This window comes from Vanacampus margaritifer, chromosome 2 (genome assembly GCF_051991255.1).
Source record: "Vanacampus margaritifer isolate UIUO_Vmar chromosome 2, RoL_Vmar_1.0, whole genome shotgun sequence".
NCBI lineage: Eukaryota > Metazoa > Chordata > Actinopteri > Syngnathiformes > Syngnathidae > Vanacampus > Vanacampus margaritifer.
In genome coordinates this window covers 36,414,883-36,435,777 of record NC_135433.1, presented here as the reverse complement: position 1 = coordinate 36,435,777, position 20,895 = coordinate 36,414,883, and the positions used below count along the sequence as shown (strand labels likewise).

The following is a 20,895-nucleotide window of genomic DNA, read 5'->3' as shown; positions in this document are numbered from 1 at the left end:
TGTAAACATTGGAGACAAATGTCGGAGTCTGAGAGTCCCATTTTCTTAATCATATATTGAGTAATGTATGTTCTGTGAATAATTTTATATTGGATAAGTTGTAAATTTGTGTGTTTTGCCATTTTAAATGCGTTTTCACAAACTTGAATCCAAAAGTCAGATTCCGGTGCTATAGACAAGTCTGTCTCCCATTTCGAGATCGGTAAAGACATTTTATCAGTATATGAAAGTAACTTATATATTTTTGAAAGTTTTTTTGTTGTCGGAGAAAGCTTGTTAATATCTTTAGCTAAAACAGGCGGTTGGAGCGTACCCCGAAGTGTTGGAATTTTTTTCTTTATCATATTTTTAACTTGTAGATAATGTAAAAAATTTCCGTTTTTTATATTGTATTTTTGGAGCAAGGATGTATATGATATAAACATATTATCTGAGAAGAGATGGTGGAGATGTGTAATTCCTTTCTGCTCCCACACACCTAGATAAAACGGTTGGTTGTTAATTCGAAAGTCGGGTTATGCCATAGGGGAGAGAGCCCACAGGGCTCCACTTGGGCTTTTGTCAATTCTAGTGCCTTCCACCAGGCAGTCACGGTGGCGGAAATCATTGGGTTTTTAAAACAATCATGTCGCTTAATCGATGTTGTAATAAAGAGTAAATCTCGAAGTCTGAGGTTATTACAATCCTTCTGTTCTAGTTCCAGCCAACAGTTAGTGTCTCTGTTGGGTTGTGCCCATAGAACGATATATTGTAGCTGGTTAGCTATATAGTAGTACATAAAATTTGGTGGCTCTAGACCACCTTTGGATTTACTTTTCTGAAAAGTAGATAGACTAATCTTTGCTTTTTTTTTATTCCAGTAAAATTTTGTAACGGCTGAGTCCAACAACTGGAAACATTTAGCCGTATGGCTATAATTTATATAATTTTGTCAAACTCTGCGTCGTTTAGCAGTGAGATGTTAAACCGCCATGTCGGTGGTGGTTTAAAGGTATAATCAACTTGTAGGGAAAGGGAGACTGGTGCATGGTCGCTAATAATAATAATAGGATGTATTTTTGTAACAGTTTTATCAGCAATAGAGTTATTTGTAAGAAAATAATCAATTCTTGAAAAAGACCGGTGCACAGTGGCTAGCTTACTATAACGTGTGTGGCGTGCGTGTGTGGTGTGTGTCTCTGCACAGAAAAAAAAACTAGTCTCATGGAGTAGGTCTTGGACATAAGATTGTTTCTCAGCAAACAAAAACTAAATTTTGAAGTATTTGTATTAAAGACAGGATATAAGAAGGCAGACACAAACAGTGCTGAAGTAAATTTGTTTTGTTCATATGTTTTATATGTGTCTGTACTTCACCCATTCACAGACTTGTACATGCATTATTATTTTGTAGATTCAAGCACATTTGTTTTTTTGATGTGTGTTTTTATAACATAGTACAGACAGGTATAGTCAAAAAGCAATCATTCTGTATTAAGTTAATGTCTGTTAACATATTTTATATGTTGTGTGCTTCATTTAAAAGAAAATATCAGAAACAAGTCCAAGGTCCATCCATCCATTTTCTTAACCACCTGTCCTCACAAGGGTCGCAGGAGCCTATCCCAGCTGGCTTCAGGCGGTAGGCGGGGTACACCCTGAACTGGTTGCCAGCCAATCGCAGGGCACAAGAGACAAACAACCATCCACACTCACAATCACACCTATGAAAAATTTGGAGTGTTCAATCAAACTGCCATCCTTGTCTTTGGAATGTGGCAGGAAACCAGAGTACCCAGAGAAAACCTACGCAAGCAGAGGTAGAACATGCAAACTCCGGCGCAGGAAGGCCAAAGCCCGGACTCGATCTCACGTCCTCGTCACTGGTAGGCGGACGTGCTAACCAGTCAGCCGCCATGCCTCCCAAGGCCAAGGTTCATTTTAGATAATTCTCACTGTAAACTGTGGGGAGCTAGTTTGCTCCAAAAACATGCATTCTGTCGATGCGTATGTTGAGGAGCTGTTGTATCAAAAAGAGTACCCTTCTCAAGAAATTAGGGTTGGGATATGTTTTTATTTTAAGTCCTTTTCTCCTTTGCATAACTTTTATTAGATTCGGTTTACTCACTGACTTCCCATGCAATTTTTGGAGCGGCAAGTAACCCCAAACCACGACAAGCTACCTATCACATAACCCCCCGTTGTAGTACCGAAGTACCCCTAAATGTCTTTATAGCACCCCTAAGCCTCTGATCCAAGAATCGCCTGTTTGTATATATATATATATAGAGAGAGAGAGAGAGAGAGAGAGAGAGAGAGAGAGAAAGAGAAAGAGAAAGAGAGTGAGAGTGAGAGTGAGAGTGAGAGTGAGAGTGAGAGTGAGAGTGAGAGTGAGAGTGAGAGTGAGAGTTTAGACTTTTACACATTTACAACAAAAACTTTGCTTTAAAGTAAACAACGCAACATGAAGTTCTTACTAAAACAGTAAAAAGTAGATGCAATCTCCAGGCTGCGCTAAAAAAAATGCATTTCCACTGAATTGGTGTCCAACATTTATGAATTCAGTATCAGTTTCAAGGCGCACTGGAAGACAATTTTATGCCCAGGACATGCATTTGACATAGTTTGACAGTAGTCCTGCATCAGCAGCCTGACCGTTTCCCAGGGTCGATGGCAGCAAATATCAGGGATAGAAAATTTTATCCACTAGATGGGCAAAGCCTTGTGGGCCGTGATCTTATTGTGGTTAGTACTTTGTGTTGTGGTCGCAGCAACCCCGGTTCAAATCCGGGTCACGGCAAACTCAACACTCTGCATAAGTTTTTTTTTTTTTTTTTACTGCTAATTGACATGAAAGCCTTCCTTTTGCGTAACAGTGACAATCTGCCACTGTAGCTTACAGAAGATCACCTTGCTTTAAGGGGCTAGTGGGGCAATGGATAAAGCGTCTCACTACGGATCAGAAGATTCTAGGTGTGACTCCTGGCTAGCTTAAACTCTCTTTGTTTATGGTAAACGTGATCTAAAACTGCTATGTTACATCTGTTCACCTGATATTTCTTAGGGAGCGCGAACTCACGCAATATTTTTAAGATGGAAAAGGTATCTTCTAATGTTTTCTCACCTCAAGTATCTGTTACTTCTAATTTGCGCAGTATTTAGTTCCAGGTTTGTTTTAACTTTTCCACATGATCTTCTTAGTAAAACAGTAAAAGGTAGATGCAATCTCCCGGCTGCGCTAAAAAAACTGCATTTCCACTGAATTGGTGTCCAACATTTATGAATTGTATCAGTTACAAGGCGCACTGGAAGACAATTTTATGCCCAGGACATTCATTTGACATTGTTTCACAGTAGTCCTGGTTCAGCAGCCTGAATGTTTCCTAAGGTCGATGGCCGCAAATATAAGCGAGACAATTTTATCCACTAGATGGAAAAAAACTTGTGGTCTGTGATCGTATAGTGGTTAGTACTCTGCGTTGTGGTCGCAGCAACTGAAAGAGGAATAAAATTATTTTGTCCTCTTTGCGTGTTCGAAAACTTGAAGACAGATTTAATGTAAGAAAAAACACCTTTGCAAAAATGATTTAATAAAAAAAGGTCAGAGATCTCTGGACATTCATTACAGACTCCAATTGCTTAACTTAAACAGGTGGAATTTCAGAGCGTCGAATGTAGCTCTTCCGCGTGTACAATGGCTTCTTATAGTTAAAACCGACCGCCTCTCTTTCATTTGTAGACAAAACATACTCTCTGGGTACTTTTCCATGAGCGATGAGTCAGGAGTGCGTGTTCGAAACAGATTCTGTTCTCAAGGACTAAATGTGTTTTCGCACAAAGCGCTGAGAAGGAACTTTTTTAGACTAAATAGTATGTCCCAGCTTAAGGTCAGATTATACCGAAATCAACACCATCTGCTCTGCACAGGACACAAAACATTTCGACAAGGTTAATATAAAGAATTAAAATGTTAATAATGTGTAACAATGGTTAATATATGAAATGAAGTATTAAAAATGTTACAATATCTATCAGTCCGCCCTTTGGGCTTTTTTAAATAAAGCCCAATAACTAAATATTTAAACATTTTTACACAAAGGATTCCAGCGGGATCTTTATCATCGCAATGGCAGGTGCAACATAAGAAGAGAAAAATGAAAACATTATTTTTTGCAGGAGAGGAGGTCAGTCATATGTCAAAACAATGTGATTCATTAAAATATTTTTTTTTCAGTAAAATAAGCATATCATATATGAAGACAATGTGTTGTGATTATGTTAAAAAATTGTGGTGGGGGATCCCAGAAATAGCAAATTGACAGTCAGTATGAGAAAGAGTGTCGTTATGTACGTGCAATTGGAGACGCGATTGAAGACTTGTTGTCGTTTGGGCTAGGGAAGTTTTTGTTGACGTTTGTCAGTTCCGTTTTCGTTCTTGCGTTTGTTTTTTCAAACCGAGTCCTTCAGCTTTGCGATTGGCTGGCAACCTGTTCAAGTTGCACCCCGCCTACTGCCCGAAGCCAGTTGGGATAGGCTCCAGTACCCTCACAATCCTTGTGAGGACAAGCGGTCAAGGGAATGGATGGATGGATGGATCCTTCAGCTCTTTTAGAACCCACATCAACTGCCAGAGATGATCACCGGGCCCAAGGTGTGACTCATTCTTTGTGGAACGCCCCGGAAAAGGGACACATTCCTCCTCTCTCCATTGGGTAATCCTTAGATCGTCTGGTGGAAACTGGAAGCAGTTGAATGGCCTCTCAGCTGGCACGTCTGGTGGCTCGCTCCTGAAGGTGGGGGTTGAGCAGAAGGCGGACCCCGGGCCTGTCTAATAGGCAAGATGTGGAACCAGGTGCCCCGTGGACTGGACCAGGTTGACCTTTCCATCACCTCATCTGGGTGCAGGACATTTTCATTAGTCACTAATAAACATTTATTCACATCCCTTCTTTTTGAAAGAGCATTTTGGTAGTGTTATTAGTTAGGAGTTAGTAAATGTTAGTAAAGTTCTGTAGGCCTGTCCTGTGGGAAAAAATTCTGTTTGTTGTGGCATTCAATTAGGATCCAGCCTTTGGCTGACTTTTAATGACCTGAGCACATTCATAAATGCAAAAAATTTAAATCTTAGCCAGTTCAAATCTGACGAGGCCAATTTTGTTTACAGAATGTAATGATTATTGGAATGTTTTATTATAATATTTATTGTTATAGATATGGCATGAATGTGCTTCAAGCCATTAAATAAATGCAACTTTCGCCAACAAATAAAATCAAAAAATAACATCTAACCCCAGGGCCCCAGGGAAAAATAGAAATGGAACATATTCACCTTATTTTCGCCGTCTCTGCCAAAACTTACTCCTTCTCCATGGTCAAGGAAATCCCCAATTGTCCTCCTGTAAAATTCATTCTCACGGACTATCTATAATTATCACATTAAGACTAACTTTTAATTTTATCTTTATTTTAATTCAACATGGACTGTTTGTGTCCTTCGCAACGGTATACCCAGACCGACCAATAATTCCCCCATCTGAAAAAAATCGACTTAGAGAATTTTTCAGACTCTAATAATATACAAGTTCTGCAGTAAATAAATTTTGCTTGCTTTTTGTTTAAAAAGGGGTAAAATTTTACATTTAACCAGTAAATTCGACAAAGCGCCCCAAGCAACTATTCAAATTTCAAAAGAAAAATATTAAAAGACTAAATTCAATAAGCGTAAAATATAATTAAGATTGAAATAAATTTTATCTTATCTTTATTCACATTAGCTCTTTTCAATTTCTGAAACCACACGAAATTTACCTGTATTATCTTTTGTACTATAAAAATATTGTAGCTTAAGCCAATGAATTTTACAAAGAATCTCAGTTTTCAGCCAATCCATCAATTATTATTAATACATAAAGTTGCCCTTAGTTTTAATGTTACCATTAAGCTTGCTAGTCCCCCTTGTTGATGTTTGTCCTAAAAGCTGACTGTTTTAAAATAGACAGAGATAAACAAATCAGATCAAATCAAAATAAACATCAAAAGTTTTTAAATATAATAAATCTGTGTGTATAGAGTGTTGTCAATCAGTTCGTTATATTTACGAAATGTTTTACTGTAAATGTTATCACCTTATATCTATCAAAAATATAGAGTGCAGTGTAAACAGTCAGTATCACATCATATGGTCTGGTATCACTAACTCAAGGGAACATTGTTGGTGGGGGCTGAGTCACCAGCGTAGTGGAACAGTTTTTTCACAGGACAGTTCGGGACGCAAGAATGCATTAAGGAAGCATTGGAGCAGTTTTTTCATTTAAGACTTTTGCATGTGAGTTCAGGGTGCAGTCATTGTGGAAACTTTCCATCAGGTGGCGCTGGGTAGTGCTGTTTAGGGAAAAAGGGCAAGTATTGTTGTGATGATGCCCGCATACTTAAACCACGCCCCCACTGCTGGTGGTAGTAGCCCCGCCCATATTGTTCATGTTGATAGAAGCCGCGAACATGTTGTTGATGGAGGTCATGATCATTCTGCTGTCCGCGGCCTTTGCTCCAGATATCATGTGGCTGCTGTCGGCATTCTTTTGTCCAGTGGCCAGTTTGACCACATCTGTAGCATTCATTTCGACCCGCAAAAGGACGTGGCTGGAACACAACGCGATCTCTCACAACATTAGGTGATGCAATACCCGTGGAGGGCGTAACAACAAGGTGCTCGTCTTTTTTCTCATGTGCTTTTGCCCGTGAGTGCTGTCTGCAAGCACTGGCCCAGTGTCCAGAACGTCCACACTTGAAACAGCAATCCCGACCAATGAACGACACTCTGTGAAACTTATTAAAATCTGCCCCAACATTATCAGGTGATGACATATCAGTAAAAGTCGAAATAATAAAATCCTGCTTTATATAAATAAATAAAATAAAATAAAATAAAATAAAAAATAAAAAATAATTTATTAATTAACAATAAAAATAATAAAAATAATGTAAAACAACAAAAGTTTACAATTTTAAATAATTGCTAATTATATGTCAATATTTGTTATGGTTTACAATATTTAATTTAATATGTTTTGCATACCTTCATAAATGATACTTAAGATAAGAAAGGATAGCTTTGCTCTAAAAATATACGAATATAATACATAGTCAATTAACAAGTGTGTAGTTTTCAATTAATATTTTCAAGAAACGCCTAGTCTGCTTTTTTAGTCAAACATCAAAGCACAAATTATTTTTTAATTTCATAGCACCTCAAATTATGTCAAAAATGTTATCCTCCCAGATGGCTCCTCATGGAACGGTCCAATCTTCCAGGGTATCCTACTTCAATTCTGAAATGGGACTTCAAATGTCGAATTCAAAGGTTAAATATGTGAGGACAAATTAAAATTATTTTTCTACTTATAAACATTTATAGCCCCTTTTTAAATTATAATTAACACATTACTTCATCCCCAGAACCGGAATATGGCACTTTGGTGGGAATCCCGTCTTTAATGGGTGTGGCTCCTGATTCTGAAAAGATATTCAAAATTAAATAATGTTCTCGCGCATAAGCAAAATTACAATAGAAGAAACAATCATCTTATAACAAAATATTCCACATTAGTTGCCATCCAAATTATTCATTTTTAATTAATTATTATTATTATTAAAATAAGAAAAATATGGCTGAAATATGTCATCTAATAACAATCCAAATTTTTTTTTTAAATATATACCTCTTTACATTAGTTGATTTGCTCTTGGCATTTTTAATTTGAAAAAGGGGGACATCTGGCGGTCAAAATGAGTCATAGCAATTATATTAAGTAGCCCCGCTTTTTCAAAATGTGCACACCTTATTGAAAACTCTGTCCCTTCTGAATACCATTCATGTACTTCCTATCTTATCTGTTCTCCCCCATTTGAACCTTTTTTCATTAAGACGTACTCTTCCCTTCTATTTCAACATTACGCAAACCACCTTTTCACAATATCCTGCACATTAAAATCAAATGTCTCCTCCATTTTTATGTGTTGTTATTCGTTCGATTTGTATTAGGTCGCTATATTATCGCATGTGCTGTGATGCCAGATGATCAACATTAATCGTTTGGAGATGTTATTAGTAATATTACCGTCCAATTAATTTATCCCGTTCAGCGTTTATTAAACGGTTTCATTTATTTTATTATGTAAATTTGTATTATACAGCTGTTTTATTTGCAAAGCAACATTTCAGCAGTAATCATTATTTAATACACTTTTCTTAAAGTTACGTCCGGGATTTTCCTCTATATTAAAATACATATAACTCTAATACTTTTTCTAATACTTTGTCGGCGTTTACGGAAATACAAAGTTAAACTGCCGCCTTTGAAACCATCGAACAGATTACATATCTTATTAGAATAAACCAACCTTTTTCACAATATAATCAAGTCCCGTTGTTCAATATTAATTACATTTTATATCATTATTGAAAAAAGAAATGAAGTGACGTCTCACTTATAACAGAATTAGTCAACAACATATCTCCTCGCGGTCCCTTTAAGAATAACCGTGACGTCCGATTATTGTATCACAAGACAAAACATATAAGACAAACAAATATCATGATCTCCTCCTAAAATAATAAATACTGCTTTAAGTCAATCAAGAAGCAGTCTCTCGGCTGCAAGGAGCGAAGCGTTGTTTCCAACTTTGAGGCAGGCCTTATTATAAAGAGACTGCCATGTGTTTTCCGTAATTAATACTGTTTGCAGCCTGAATGCCACAATTATTTGATTCAATTGTGCAAATCCATCGTAACGCACCATCGTAGCGTTACGCTATACTGCTTTTAATCAATCATGAAGCAGTCTCTCGCCATTTTAATAGCGTATCATCTTTGTCAATGAAATTTGTACGTCTATTTCAGCCTGTCTGTTCACAATTGTTTGGTTCAATTGTGCAGAATCCTCATCTGCGCTGAGCAAAATAATCCATCATTCAAGGATCTATTATCGATATCTTCACAGCGGGCGATCTAGCCATTGTGTCAATCATAATCTTCCTAATTCCACCCAAGAATCTTAGACCTCTAATTTACGTCTGTTTGCAATTCATTCAAGGAACCTATTACGATGTACTACCAGCGGGCGATTTATCCGCTGCTTCGATCCATAATCTTACTCTAATTCCTTCCAAGAATCTTAGACATTTAATTTATGTCTGTTTGCCACCTCAGCGCGACCTTATTTCATCTTCATTTCATTTTAGCGCATTACCCAACAACGTGACGGCATTTCCGAATACAATGCTTACGTCACCACGTACGTGTACAGTTCAAACACCGTGGTAAAATCCAAAATCTGGGACTTCGCGTACAACCAAACGACTTCAAAATTTATCACTATTTTTCTTACACAAATTCTATCTTCAATATAATTTTGCAAGATGAAATTACCAGCCGCAGCGCTCTCAGACAGACAGAACTCCTAAAACGTGGATAAAGTGTCCACTTACCTTGATTAATGTGGCCGGGAGTTCCATTCGTCTGTGAACGCACCGCTATAAAACGTCGTTCTACGTCGGGGTTCACCATTTGAAAGAGGAATAAAATTATTTTGTCCTCTTCGCGTGTTTGAAAACTTGAAGACAGATTTAATGTAAGAAAAAACACCTTTGCAAAAATGATTTAATAAAAAAAGGTCAGAGATCTCTGGACATTCATTAGACTCCAATTGCTTCACTTAAACAGGTGGAATTTCAGAGCGTCGAATGTAGCTCTTCAGCACCTGGCGCAATGGATAACGTGTCTGACTACAGATCAGAAGATTCTAGGTTTGACTCCTGGTTAGTTCATCTCTCTTTGTTTATGGTAAAACTGATCTAAAACTGCTATGTTACATCTGTTTACCTGATATTTCTTAGGGAGCGCAAACTGACGCAATATTTTGAAGATGGAAAAGGTATCTTCCAATGTTTTCTCACCTCAAGTATCTATTACTTCTAATTTGCGCAGTGTTTAGTTCCAGGTTTGTTTTAACTTTTCACTTGATAATCTTACTAAAACAGTGAAAGGTAGATGCAATCTCCAGGCTGCGCTAAAAAAACTGCGATTCCACTGAATTGGTGTCCAACATTTATGAATTGTATCAGTTACAAGGCGTCCTGGAAGACAATTTTATGCCCAGGACATTCATTTGACATTGTTTCACAGTAGTCCTGGTTCAGCAACTTGAATGTTTCCTAGGGTCGATGGCCGCAAATAAAAGCGATAGGCAATTTTATCCACTAGATGGGCAAAGACTTGTGGGCCGTGATCGTATAGTGGTTAGTACTCTGCGTTGTGGTCGCAGCAACCCCGGTTCAAATCCGGGTCACGGCAAACTCAGCACTCTGCATAAGATTTTTTTTTTGTTTTACTTCTTATTGACATGAAAGCCTTCCCTTTGCGTAACAGTGATAATCCACCAATGTAGCTTACAGAAGATCACCTTGCTTTAAGGGACTAGTGGTGCAGTGGATAATGTGTCTGACAACGGATCAGAAGATTCTAGGTTCAACTCCTGGCTAGCTCAACTCTCTTTGTTTATGGTAAGCCTGATCTAAAACTGCTATGTTACATCTGTTCACCTGATATTTCTTAGGGAGCGCAAACTGACGCAATATTTTGAAGATGGAAAAGGTATCTTCTAATGTTTTCTCACCTCAAGTATCTATTACTGCTAATTTGCGCAGTGTTTAGTTCCAGGTTTGTTTTAACTTTTCCACTTGATAATCTTACTAAAACAGTGAAAGGTAGATGCAATCTCCAGGCTGCGCTAAAAAAACTGCATTTCCACTGAATTGGTGTCCAACATTTATGAATTGTATCAGTTACAAGGCGCACTGGAAGACAATTTTATGCCCAGGACATTCATTTGACATTGTTTCACAGTAGTCCTGGTTCAGCAACTTGAATGTTTCCTAGGGTCGATGGCCGCAAGTAAAAGCGATAGGCAATTTTATCCACTAGATGGGCAAAGACTTGTGGGCCGTGATCGTATAGTGGTTAGTACTCTGCGTTGTGGTCGCAGCAACCCCAGTTCAAATCCGGGTCACGGCAAACTCTGCATAAGTTTTTTTTTTTTACTTCTTATTGACATGAAAGCCTTCCCTTTGGGTAACAGTGATAATACACCAATGTAGTTTACAGAAGATCACCTTGTTTTAAGGGGTTAGTGGCGCAATGGATAACGCGTCTGACTACGGATCCGAAGATTCTAGGTTCAACTCCTGGCTAGCTCAACTCTCTTTGTTTATGGTAAGCCTGATCTAAAACTGCTATGTTACATCAGTTCACCTGATATTTCTTAGGGAGCGCAAACTGACGCAATATTTTGAAGATGGAAAAGGTATCTTCCAATGTTTTCTCACCTCAAGTATCTATTACTTCTAATTTGCGCAGTGTTTAGTTCCAGGTTTGTTTTAACTTTTCCACTTGATAATCTTACTAAAACAGTGAAAGGTAGATGCAATCTCCAGGCTGCGCTAAAAAAACTGCGATTCCACTGAATTGGTGTCCAACATTTATGAATTGTATCAGTTACAAGGCGTCCTGGAAGACAATTTTATGCCCAGGACATTCATTTGACATTGTTTCACAGTAGTCCTGGTTCAGCAACTTGAATGTTTCCTAGGGTCGATGGCCGCAAATAAAAGCGATAGGCAATTTTATCCACTAGATGGGCAAAGACTTGTGGGCCGTGATCGTATAGTGGTTAGTACTCTGCGTTGTGGTCGCAGCAACCCCGGTTCAAATCCGGGTCACGGCAAACTCAGCACTCTGCATAAGTTTTTTTTTTTGTTTTACTTCTTATTGACATGAAAGCCTTCCCTTTGCGTAACAGTGATAATCCACCAATGTAGCTTACAGAAGATCACCTTGCTTTAAGGGACTAGTGGTGCAGTGGATAATGTGTCTGACAACGGATCAGAAGATTCTAGGTTCAACTCCTGGCTAGCTCAACTCTCTTTGTTTATGGTAAGCCTGATCTAAAACTGCTATGTTACATCTGTTCACCTGATATTTCTTAGGGAGCGCAAACTGACGCAATATTTTGAAGATGGAAAAGGTATCTTCTAATGTTTTCTCACCTCAAGTATCTATTACTGCTAATTTGCGCAGTGTTTAGTTCCAGGTTTGTTTTAACTTTTCCACTTGATAATCTTACTAAAACAGTGAAAGGTAGATGCAATCTCCAGGCTGCGCTAAAAAAACTGCATTTCCACTGAATTGGTGTCCAACATTTATGAATTGTATCAGTTACAAGGCGCACTGGAAGACAATTTTATGCCCAGGACATTCATTTGACATTGTTTCACAGTAGTCCTGGTTCAGCAACTTGAATGTTTCCTAGGGTCGATGGCCGCAAGTAAAAGCGATAGGCAATTTTATCCACTAGATGGGCAAAGACTTGTGGGCCGTGATCGTATAGTGGTTAGTACTCTGCGTTGTGGTCGCAGCAACCCCAGTTCAAATCCGGGTCACGGCAAACTCTGCATAAGTTTTTTTTTTTTACTTATTATTGACATGAAAGCCTTCCCTTTGGGTAACAGTGATAATACACCAATGTAGTTTACAGAAGATCACCTTGTTTTAAGGGGTTAGTGGCGCAATGGATAACGCGTCTGACTACGGATCCGAAGATTCTAGGTTCAACTCCTGGCTAGCTCAACTCTCTTTGTTTATGGTAAGCCTGATCTAAAACTGCTATGTTACATCAGTTCACCTGATATTTCTTAGGGAGCGCAAACTGACGCAATATTTTGAAGATGGAAAAGGTATCTTCCAATGTTTTCTCACCTCAAGTATCAGTTCTAATTTGCGCAGTGTTTAGTTTCAGGTTTAATTTAACTTTTCCACTTGATAATCTTACTAAAACAGTAAAAGGTAGATGCAATCTCCAGGCTGCGCTAAAAAAAACTGCATTTCCACTGAATTGGTGTCCAACATTTATGAATTGTATCAGTTACAAGGCGCACTGGAAGACAATTTTATACCCAGGACATTCATTTGACATTGTTTCACAGTAGTCCTGGTTCAGCAACTTGAATGTTTCCTAGGGTCGATGGCCGCAAATAAAAGCGATAGGCAATTTTATCCACTAGATGGGCAAAGACTTGTGGGCAGTGATCGTATAGTGGTTAGTACTCTGCGTTGTGGTCGCAGCAACCCCGGTTCAAATCCGGGTCACGGCAAACTCAGCACTCTGCAAAAGTTTTTTTTTTTTTACTTCTTATTGACATGAAAGCCTTCCCTTTGCGTAACAGTGACAATCCGCCACTGTAGCTTACAGAAGATCACCTTTCTTTAAGGGGCTAGTGGCGCAATGGATAACGCGTCTGACTACGGATCAGAAGATTCTAGGTTCAACTCCTGGCTAGCTCAACTCTCTTTGTTTATGGTAAGCCTGATCTAAAACTGCTATGTTACATCTGTTCACCTGATATTTCTTAGGGAGCGCAAACTGACGCAATATTTTGAAGATGGAAAAGGTATCTTCTAATGTTTTCTCACCTCAAGTATCTATTACTGCTAATTTGCGCAGTGTTTAGTTCCAGGTTTGTTTTAACTTTTCCACTTGATAATCTTACTAAAACAGTGAAAGGTAGATGCAATCTCCAGGCTGCGCTAAAAAAACTGCATTTCCACTGAATTGGTGTCCAACATTTATGAATTGTATCAGTTACAAGGCGCACTGGAAGACAATTTTATGCCCAGGACATTCATTTGACATTGTTTCACAGTAGTCCTGGTTCAGCAACTTGAATGTTTCCTAGGGTCGATGGCCGCAAGTAAAAGCGATAGGCAATTTTATCCACTAGATGGGCAAAGACTTGTGGGCCGTGATCGTATAGTGGTTAGTACTCTGCGTTGTGGTCGCAGCAACCCCGGTTCAAATCCGGGTCACGGCAAACTCTGCATAAGTTTTTTTTTTTTACTTCTTATTGACATGAAAGCCTTCCCTTTGGGTAACAGTGATAATACACCAATGTAGTTTACAGAAGATCACCTCGTTTTAAGGGGTTAGTGGCGCAATGGATAACGCGTCTGCCTACGGATCCGAAGATTCTAGGTTCAACTCCTGGCTAGCTCAACTCTCTTTGTTTATGGTAAGCCTGATCTAAAACTGCTATATTACATCTGTTCACCTGATATTTCTTAGGGAGCGGAAACTGACGCAATATTTTGAAGATGGAAAAGGTATCTTCCAATGTTTTCTCACCTCAAGTATCTATTACTTCTAATTTGCGCAGTGTTTAGTTCCAGGTTTGTTTTAACTTTTCCACTTGATAATCTTACTAAAACAGTGAAAGGTAGATGCAATCTCCAGGCTGCGCTAAAAAAACTGCATTTCCACTGAATTGGTGTCCAACATTTATGAATTGTATCAGTTACAACGTTGTGGTCGCAGCAACTCTGGTTCAAATCTGGGTCACGGCAAACTCAGCACTCTGCATAAGTTTTTTTTTTTACTTCTTATTGACATGAAAGCCTTCCCTTTGCGTAACAGTGACAATCCGCCACTGTAGCTTACAGAAGATCACCTTCCTTTAAGAGGCTAGTGGCGCAATGGATAACGTGTCTGACTACGGATCAGAAGATTCTAGGTTCAACTCCTGGCTAGCTCAACTCTCTTTGTTTATGGTAAGCCTGATCTAAAACTGCTATGTTACATCTGTTCACCTGATATTTCTTAGGGAGCGCAAACTGACGCAATATTTTGAAGACGGAAAAGGTATCTTCTAATAATTTCTCACCTCAAGTATCTATTACTTCTAATTTGCGCAGTGTTTAGTTCCAGGTTTGTTTTAACTTTTCCACTTGATAATCTTACTAAAACAGTGAAAGGTAGATGCAATCTCCAGGCTGCGCTAAAAAAACTGCATTTCCACTGATTTGGTGTCCAACATTTATGAATTGTATCAGTTACAAGGCGCACTGGAAGACAATTTTATGCCCAGGACATTCATTTGACATTGTTTCACAGTAGTCCTGGTTCAGCAACTTGAATGTTTCCTAGGGTCGATAGCCGCAAATAAAAGCGATAGGCAATTTTTTTCCACTAGATGGGCAAAGACTTGTGGGCCGTGATCGTATAGTGGTTAGTACTCTGCGTTGTGGTCGCAGCAACCCCGGTTCAAATCCGGGTCACGGCAAACTCAGCACTCTGCATAAGTTTTTTTTTTTTTACTTCTTATTGACATGAAAGCCTTCCCTTTGCGTAACAGTGATAATACACCAATGTAGTTTACAGAAGATCACCTTGTTTTAAGGGGTTAGTGGCGCAATGGATAACGCGTCTGACTACGGATCAGAAGATTCTAGGTTCAACTCCTGGCTAGCTCAACTCTCTTTGTTTATGGTAAGCCTGATCTAAAACTGCTATATTACATCTGTTCACCTGATATTTCTTAGGGAGCGGAAACTGACGCAATATTTTGAAGATGGAAAAGGTATCTTCCAATGTTTTCTCACCTCAAGTATCTATTACTTCTAATTTGCGCAGTGTTTAGTTCCAGGTTTGTTTTAACTTTTCCACTTGATAATCTTACTAAAACAGTGAAAGGTAGATGCAATCTCCAGGCTGCGCTAAAAAAACTGCATTTCCACTGAATTGGTGTCCAACATTTATGAATTGTATCAGTTACAAGGCGCACTGGAAGACAATTCTATGCCCAGGACATTCATTTGACATTGTTTCACAGTAGTCCTGGTTCAGCAACTTGAATGTTTCCTAGGGTCGATGGCCGCAAATAAAAGCGATAGGCAATTTTATCCACTAGATGGGCAAAGACTTGTGGGCCGTGATCGTATAGTGGTTAGTACTCTGCGTTGTGGTCGCAGCAACCCTGGTTCAAATCCAGGTCACGGCAAACTCAGCACTCTGCATAAGTTTTTTTTTTTTTTTACTTCTTACTGACATGAAAGCCTTCCCTTTGCGTAACAGTGACAATCCGCCACTGTAGCTTACAGAAGATCACCTTCCTTTAAGGGGCTAGTGGCGCAATGGATAACGCGTCTGACTACGGATCAGAAGATTCTAGGTTCAACTCCTGGCTAGCTCAACTCTCTTTGTTTATGGTAAGCCTGATCTAAAACTGCTATGTTACATCTGTTCACCTGATATTTCTTAGGGAGCGCAAACTGACGCAATATTTTGAAGACGGAAAAGGTATCTTCTAATAATTTCTCACCTCAAGTATCTATTACTTCTAATTTGCGCAGTGTTTAGTTCCAGGTTTGTTTTAACTTTTCCACTTGATAATCTTACTAAAACAGTGAAAGGTAGATGCAATCTCCAGGCTGCGCTAAAAAAACTGCATTTCCACTGAATTGGTGTCCAACATTTATGAATTGTATCAGTTACAAGGCGCACTGGAAGACAATTCTATGCCCAGGACATTCATTTGACATTGTTTCACAGTAGTCCTGGTTCAGCAACTTGAATGTTTCCTAGGGTCGATGGCCGCAAATAAAAGCGATAGGCAATTTTATCCACTAGATGGGCAAAGACTTGTGGGCCGTGATCGTATAGTGGTTAGTACTCTGCGTTGTGGTCGCAGCAACCCCGGTTCAAATCCGGGTCACGGCATACTCAGCACTCTGCATAAGTTTTTTTTTTTTACTTCTTATTGACATGAAAGCCTTCCCTTTGCGTAACAGTGATAATACGCCAATGTAGTTTACAGAAGATCACCTTGTTTTAAGGGGTTAGTGGCGCAATGGATAACGCGTCTGACTACGGATCAGAAGATTCTAGGTTCAACTCCTGGCTAGCTCAACTCTCTTTGTTTATGGTAAGCCTGATCTAAAACTGCTATATTACATCTGTTCACCTGATATTTCTTAGGGAGCGGAAACTGACGCAATATTTTGAAGATGGAAAAGGTATCTTCCAATGTTTTCTCACCTCAAGTATCTATTACTTCTAATTTGCGCAGTGTTTAGTTCCAGGTTTGTTTTAACTTTTCCACTTGATAATCTTACTAAAACAGTGAAAGGTAGATGCAATCTCCAGGCTGCGCTAAAAAAACTGCATTTCCACTGAATTGGTGTCCAACATTTATGAATTGTATCAGTTACAAGGCGCACTGGAAGACAATTCTATGCCCAGGACATTCATTTGACATTGTTTCACAGTAGTCCTGGTTCAGCAACTTGAATGTTTCCTAGGGTCGATGGCCGCAAATAAAAGCGATAGGCAATTTTATCCACTAGATGGGCAAAGACTTGTGGGCCGTGATCGTATAGTGGTTAGTACTCTGCGTTGTGGTCGCAGCAACCCTGGTTCAAATCCAGGTCACGGCAAACTCAGCACTCTGCATAAGTTTTTTTTTTTTTTACTTCTTATTGACATGAAAGCCTTCCCTTTGCGTAACAGTGACAATCCGCCACTGTAGCTTACAGAAGATCACCTTCCTTTAAGGGGCTAGTGGCGCAATGGATAACGCGTCTGACTACGGATCAGAAGATTCTAGGTTCAACTCCTGGCTGGCTCAACTCTCTTTGTTTATGGTAAGCCTGATCTAAAACTGCTATGTTACATCTGTTCACCTGATATTTCTTAGGGAGCGCAAACTGACGCAATATTTTGAAGACGGAAAAGGTATCTTCTAATAATTTCTCACCTCAAGTATCTATTACTTCTAATTTGCGCAGTGTTTAGTTCCAGGTTTGTTTTAACTTTTCCACTTGATAATCTTACTAAAACAGTGAAAGGTAGATGCAATCTCCAGGCTGCGCTAAAAAAACTGCATTTCCACTGAATTGGTGTCCAACATTTATGAATTGTATCAGTTACAAGGCGCACTGGAAGACAATTTTATGCCCAGGACATTCATTTGACATTGTTTCACAGTAGTCCTGGTTCAGCAACTTGAATGTTTCCTAGGGTCGATAGCCGCAAATAAAAGCGATAGGCAATTTTATCCACTAGATGGGCAAAGACTTGTGGGCCGTGATCGTATAGTGGTTAGTACTCTGCGTTGTGGTCGCAGCAACCCTGGTTCAAATCCGGGTCACGGCAAACTCAGAACTCTGCATAAGTTTTTTTTTTTACTTCTTATTGACATGAAAGCCTTCCCTTTGCGTAACAGTGATAATACACCAATGTAGTTTACAGAAGATCACCTTGTTTTAAGGGGTTAGTGGCGCAATGGATAACGCGTCTGACTACGGATCAGAAGATTCTAGGTTCAACTCCTGGCTAGCTCAACTCTCTTTGTTTATGGTAAGCCTGATCTAAAACTGCTATATTACATCTGTTCACCTGATATTTCTTAGGGAGCGGAAACTGACGCAATATTTTGAAGATGGAAAAGGTATCTTCCAATGTTTTCTCACCTCAAGTATCTATTACTTCTAATTTGCGCAGTGTTTAGTTCCAGGTTTGTTTTAACTTTTCCACTTGATAATCTTACTAAAACAGTGAAAGGTAGATGCAATCTCCAGGCTGCGCTAAAAAAACTGCATTTCCACTGAATTGGTGTCCAACATTTATGAATTGTATCAGTTACAAGGCGCACTGGAAGACAATTCTATGCCCAGGACATTCATTTGACATTGTTTCACAGTAGTCCTGGTTCAGCAACTTGAATGTTTCCTAGGGTCGATGGCCGCAAATAAAAGCGATAGGCAATTTTATCCACTAGATGGGCAAAGACTTGTGGGCCGTGATCGTATAGTGGTTAGTACTCTGCGTTGTGGTCGCAGCAACCCTGGTTCAAATCCAGGTCACGGCAAACTCAGCACTCTGCATAAGTTTTTTTTTTTTTTACTTCTTATTGACATGAAAGCCTTCCCTTTGCGTAACAGTGACAATCCGCCACTGTAGCTTACAGAAGATCACCTTCCTTTAAGGGGCTAGTGGCGCAATGGATAACGCGTCTGACTACGGATCAGAAGATTCTAGGTTCAACTCCTGGCTGGCTCAACTCTCTTTGTTTATGGTAAGCCTGATCTAAAACTGCTATGTTACATCTGTTCACCTGATATTTCTTAGGGAGCGCAAACTGACGCAATATTTTGAAGACGGAAAAGGTATCTTCTAATAATTTCTCACCTCAAGTATCTATTACTTCTAATTTGCGCAGTGTTTAGTTCCAGGTTTGTTTTAACTTTTCCACTTGATAATCTTACTAAAACAGTGAAAGGTAGATGCAATCTCCAGGCTGCGCTAAAAAAACTGCATTTCCACTGAATTGGTGTCCAACATTTATGAATTGTATCAGTTACAAGGCGCACTGGAAGACAATTTTATGCCCAGGACATTCATTTGACATTGTTTCACAGTAGTCCTGGTTCAGCAACTTGAATGTTTCCTAGGGTCGATAGCCGCAAATAAAAGCGATAGGCAATTTTATCCACTAGATGGGCAAAGACTTGTGGGCCGTGATCGTATAGTGGTTAGTACTCTGCGTTGTGGTCGCAGCAACCCTGGTTCAAATCCGGGTCACGGCAAACTCAGAACTCTGCATAAGTTTTTTTTTTTACTTCTTATTGACATGAAAGCCTTCCCTTTGCGTAACAGTGATAATACACCAATGTAGTTTACAGAAGATCACCTTGTTTTAAGGGGTTAGTGGCGCAATGGATAACGCGTCTGACTACGGATCAGAAGATTCTAGGTTCAACTCCTGGCTAGCTCAACTCTCTTTGTTTATGGTAAGCCTGATCTAAAACTGCTATGTTACATCTGTTCACCTGATATTTCTTAGGGAGCGCAAACTGACGCAATATTTTGAAGATGGAAAAGGTATCTTCTAATAATTTCTCACCTCAACTATCTATTACTTCTAATTTGCGCAGTGTTTAATTCCAGGTTTGTTTTAACTTTTCCACTTGATAATCTTACTAAAACAGTGAAAGGTAGATGCAATCTCCAGGCTGCGCTAAAAAAACTGCATTTCCACTGAATTGGTGTCCAACATTTATGAATTGTATCAGTTACAAGGCGCACTGGAAGACAATTTTATGCCCAGGACATTCATTTGACATTGTTTCACAGTAGTCCTGGTTCAGCAACTTGAATGTTTCCTAGGGTCGATGGCCGCAAATAAAAGCGATAGGCAATTTTATTCACTAGATGGGCAAAGACTTGTGGGCCGTGATCGTATAGTGGTTAGTACTCTGCGTTGTGGTCGCAGCAACCCCGGTTCAAATCCGTGTCACGGCAAACTCAGCACTCTGCATAAGTTTTTTTTTTTTACTTCTTATTGACATGAAAGCCTTCCCTTTGCGTAACAGTGATAATACACCAATGTAGTTTACAGAAGATCACCTTGTTTTAAGGGGTTAGTGGCGCAATGGATAATGCGTCTGACTACGGATCAGAAGATTCTAGGTTCAACTCCTGGCTTGCTCAGCTCTCTTTGTTTATGGTAAGCCTGATCTAAAACTGCTATGTTACATCTGTTCACCTGATATTTCTTAGGGAGCGGAAACTGACGCAATATTTTGAAGATGGAAAAGGTATCTTCCAATGTTTTCTCACCTCAAGTATCTATTACTTCTAATTTGCGCAGTGTTTAGTTCCAGGTTTGTTTTAACTTTTCCACTTGATAATCTTACTAAAACAGTGAAAGGTAGATGCAATCTCCAGGCTGCGCTAAAAAAACTGCATTTCCACTGAATTGGTGTCCAACATTTATGAATTGTATCAGTTACAAGGCGCACTGGAAGACAATTCTATGCCCAGGACATTCATTTGACATTGTTTCACAGTAGTCCTGGTTCAGCAACTTGAATGTTTCCTAGGGTCGATGGCCGCAAATAAAAGCGATAGGCAATTTTATCCACTAGATGGGCAAAGACTTGTGGGCCGTGATCGTATAGTGGTTAGTACTCTGCGTTGTGGTCGCAGCAACCCCGGTTCAAATCCGGGTCACGGCAAACTCAGCACTCTG

The 20,895-nt window shown here is 39.3% G+C and overlaps 20 non-coding genes across 20 annotated transcripts; all 20 read left to right on the top strand.

Annotated features, from left to right (window-relative positions):
- Positions 1 to 10,258: 10,258 nt before the first annotated feature.
- Positions 10,259 to 10,330, top strand: trnah-gug (transfer RNA histidin (anticodon GUG)). Its single transcript has one exon. It is a non-coding gene; the product is annotated as a tRNA-His (tRNA).
- A 1,357-nt stretch (positions 10,331 to 11,687) lies between these two features.
- trnah-gug (transfer RNA histidin (anticodon GUG)) lies at positions 11,688 to 11,759 on the top strand. The gene has a single exon. It is a non-coding gene; the product is annotated as a tRNA-His (tRNA).
- Positions 11,760 to 13,302: 1,543 nt separating this feature from the next.
- On the top strand, positions 13,303 to 13,375 carry trnar-acg (transfer RNA arginine (anticodon ACG)). The gene has a single exon. It is a non-coding gene; the product is annotated as a tRNA-Arg (tRNA).
- Positions 13,376 to 13,830: 455 nt separating this feature from the next.
- trnah-gug (transfer RNA histidin (anticodon GUG)) lies at positions 13,831 to 13,902 on the top strand. The gene has a single exon. It is a non-coding gene; the product is annotated as a tRNA-His (tRNA).
- Positions 13,903 to 14,546: 644 nt separating this feature from the next.
- trnar-acg (transfer RNA arginine (anticodon ACG)) lies at positions 14,547 to 14,619 on the top strand. The gene has a single exon. It is a non-coding gene; the product is annotated as a tRNA-Arg (tRNA).
- Positions 14,620 to 15,075: 456 nt separating this feature from the next.
- On the top strand, positions 15,076 to 15,147 carry trnah-gug (transfer RNA histidin (anticodon GUG)). The gene has a single exon. It is a non-coding gene; the product is annotated as a tRNA-His (tRNA).
- A 117-nt stretch (positions 15,148 to 15,264) lies between these two features.
- Positions 15,265 to 15,337, top strand: trnar-acg (transfer RNA arginine (anticodon ACG)). Its single transcript has one exon. It is a non-coding gene; the product is annotated as a tRNA-Arg (tRNA).
- Positions 15,338 to 15,792: 455 nt separating this feature from the next.
- On the top strand, positions 15,793 to 15,864 carry trnah-gug (transfer RNA histidin (anticodon GUG)). The gene has a single exon. It is a non-coding gene; the product is annotated as a tRNA-His (tRNA).
- A 119-nt stretch (positions 15,865 to 15,983) lies between these two features.
- trnar-acg (transfer RNA arginine (anticodon ACG)) lies at positions 15,984 to 16,056 on the top strand. Its single transcript has one exon. It is a non-coding gene; the product is annotated as a tRNA-Arg (tRNA).
- Positions 16,057 to 16,511: 455 nt separating this feature from the next.
- Positions 16,512 to 16,583, top strand: trnah-gug (transfer RNA histidin (anticodon GUG)). Its single transcript has one exon. It is a non-coding gene; the product is annotated as a tRNA-His (tRNA).
- A 116-nt stretch (positions 16,584 to 16,699) lies between these two features.
- trnar-acg (transfer RNA arginine (anticodon ACG)) lies at positions 16,700 to 16,772 on the top strand. The gene has a single exon. It is a non-coding gene; the product is annotated as a tRNA-Arg (tRNA).
- A 455-nt stretch (positions 16,773 to 17,227) lies between these two features.
- Positions 17,228 to 17,299, top strand: trnah-gug (transfer RNA histidin (anticodon GUG)). The gene has a single exon. It is a non-coding gene; the product is annotated as a tRNA-His (tRNA).
- Positions 17,300 to 17,417: 118 nt separating this feature from the next.
- Positions 17,418 to 17,490, top strand: trnar-acg (transfer RNA arginine (anticodon ACG)). The gene has a single exon. It is a non-coding gene; the product is annotated as a tRNA-Arg (tRNA).
- Positions 17,491 to 17,945: 455 nt separating this feature from the next.
- trnah-gug (transfer RNA histidin (anticodon GUG)) lies at positions 17,946 to 18,017 on the top strand. Its single transcript has one exon. It is a non-coding gene; the product is annotated as a tRNA-His (tRNA).
- A 115-nt stretch (positions 18,018 to 18,132) lies between these two features.
- Positions 18,133 to 18,205, top strand: trnar-acg (transfer RNA arginine (anticodon ACG)). The gene has a single exon. It is a non-coding gene; the product is annotated as a tRNA-Arg (tRNA).
- A 455-nt stretch (positions 18,206 to 18,660) lies between these two features.
- Positions 18,661 to 18,732, top strand: trnah-gug (transfer RNA histidin (anticodon GUG)). Its single transcript has one exon. It is a non-coding gene; the product is annotated as a tRNA-His (tRNA).
- Positions 18,733 to 18,850: 118 nt separating this feature from the next.
- Positions 18,851 to 18,923, top strand: trnar-acg (transfer RNA arginine (anticodon ACG)). Its single transcript has one exon. It is a non-coding gene; the product is annotated as a tRNA-Arg (tRNA).
- Positions 18,924 to 19,378: 455 nt separating this feature from the next.
- trnah-gug (transfer RNA histidin (anticodon GUG)) lies at positions 19,379 to 19,450 on the top strand. Its single transcript has one exon. It is a non-coding gene; the product is annotated as a tRNA-His (tRNA).
- A 115-nt stretch (positions 19,451 to 19,565) lies between these two features.
- trnar-acg (transfer RNA arginine (anticodon ACG)) lies at positions 19,566 to 19,638 on the top strand. The gene has a single exon. It is a non-coding gene; the product is annotated as a tRNA-Arg (tRNA).
- Positions 19,639 to 20,809: 1,171 nt separating this feature from the next.
- On the top strand, positions 20,810 to 20,881 carry trnah-gug (transfer RNA histidin (anticodon GUG)). The gene has a single exon. It is a non-coding gene; the product is annotated as a tRNA-His (tRNA).
- Positions 20,882 to 20,895: the final 14 nt, after the last annotated feature.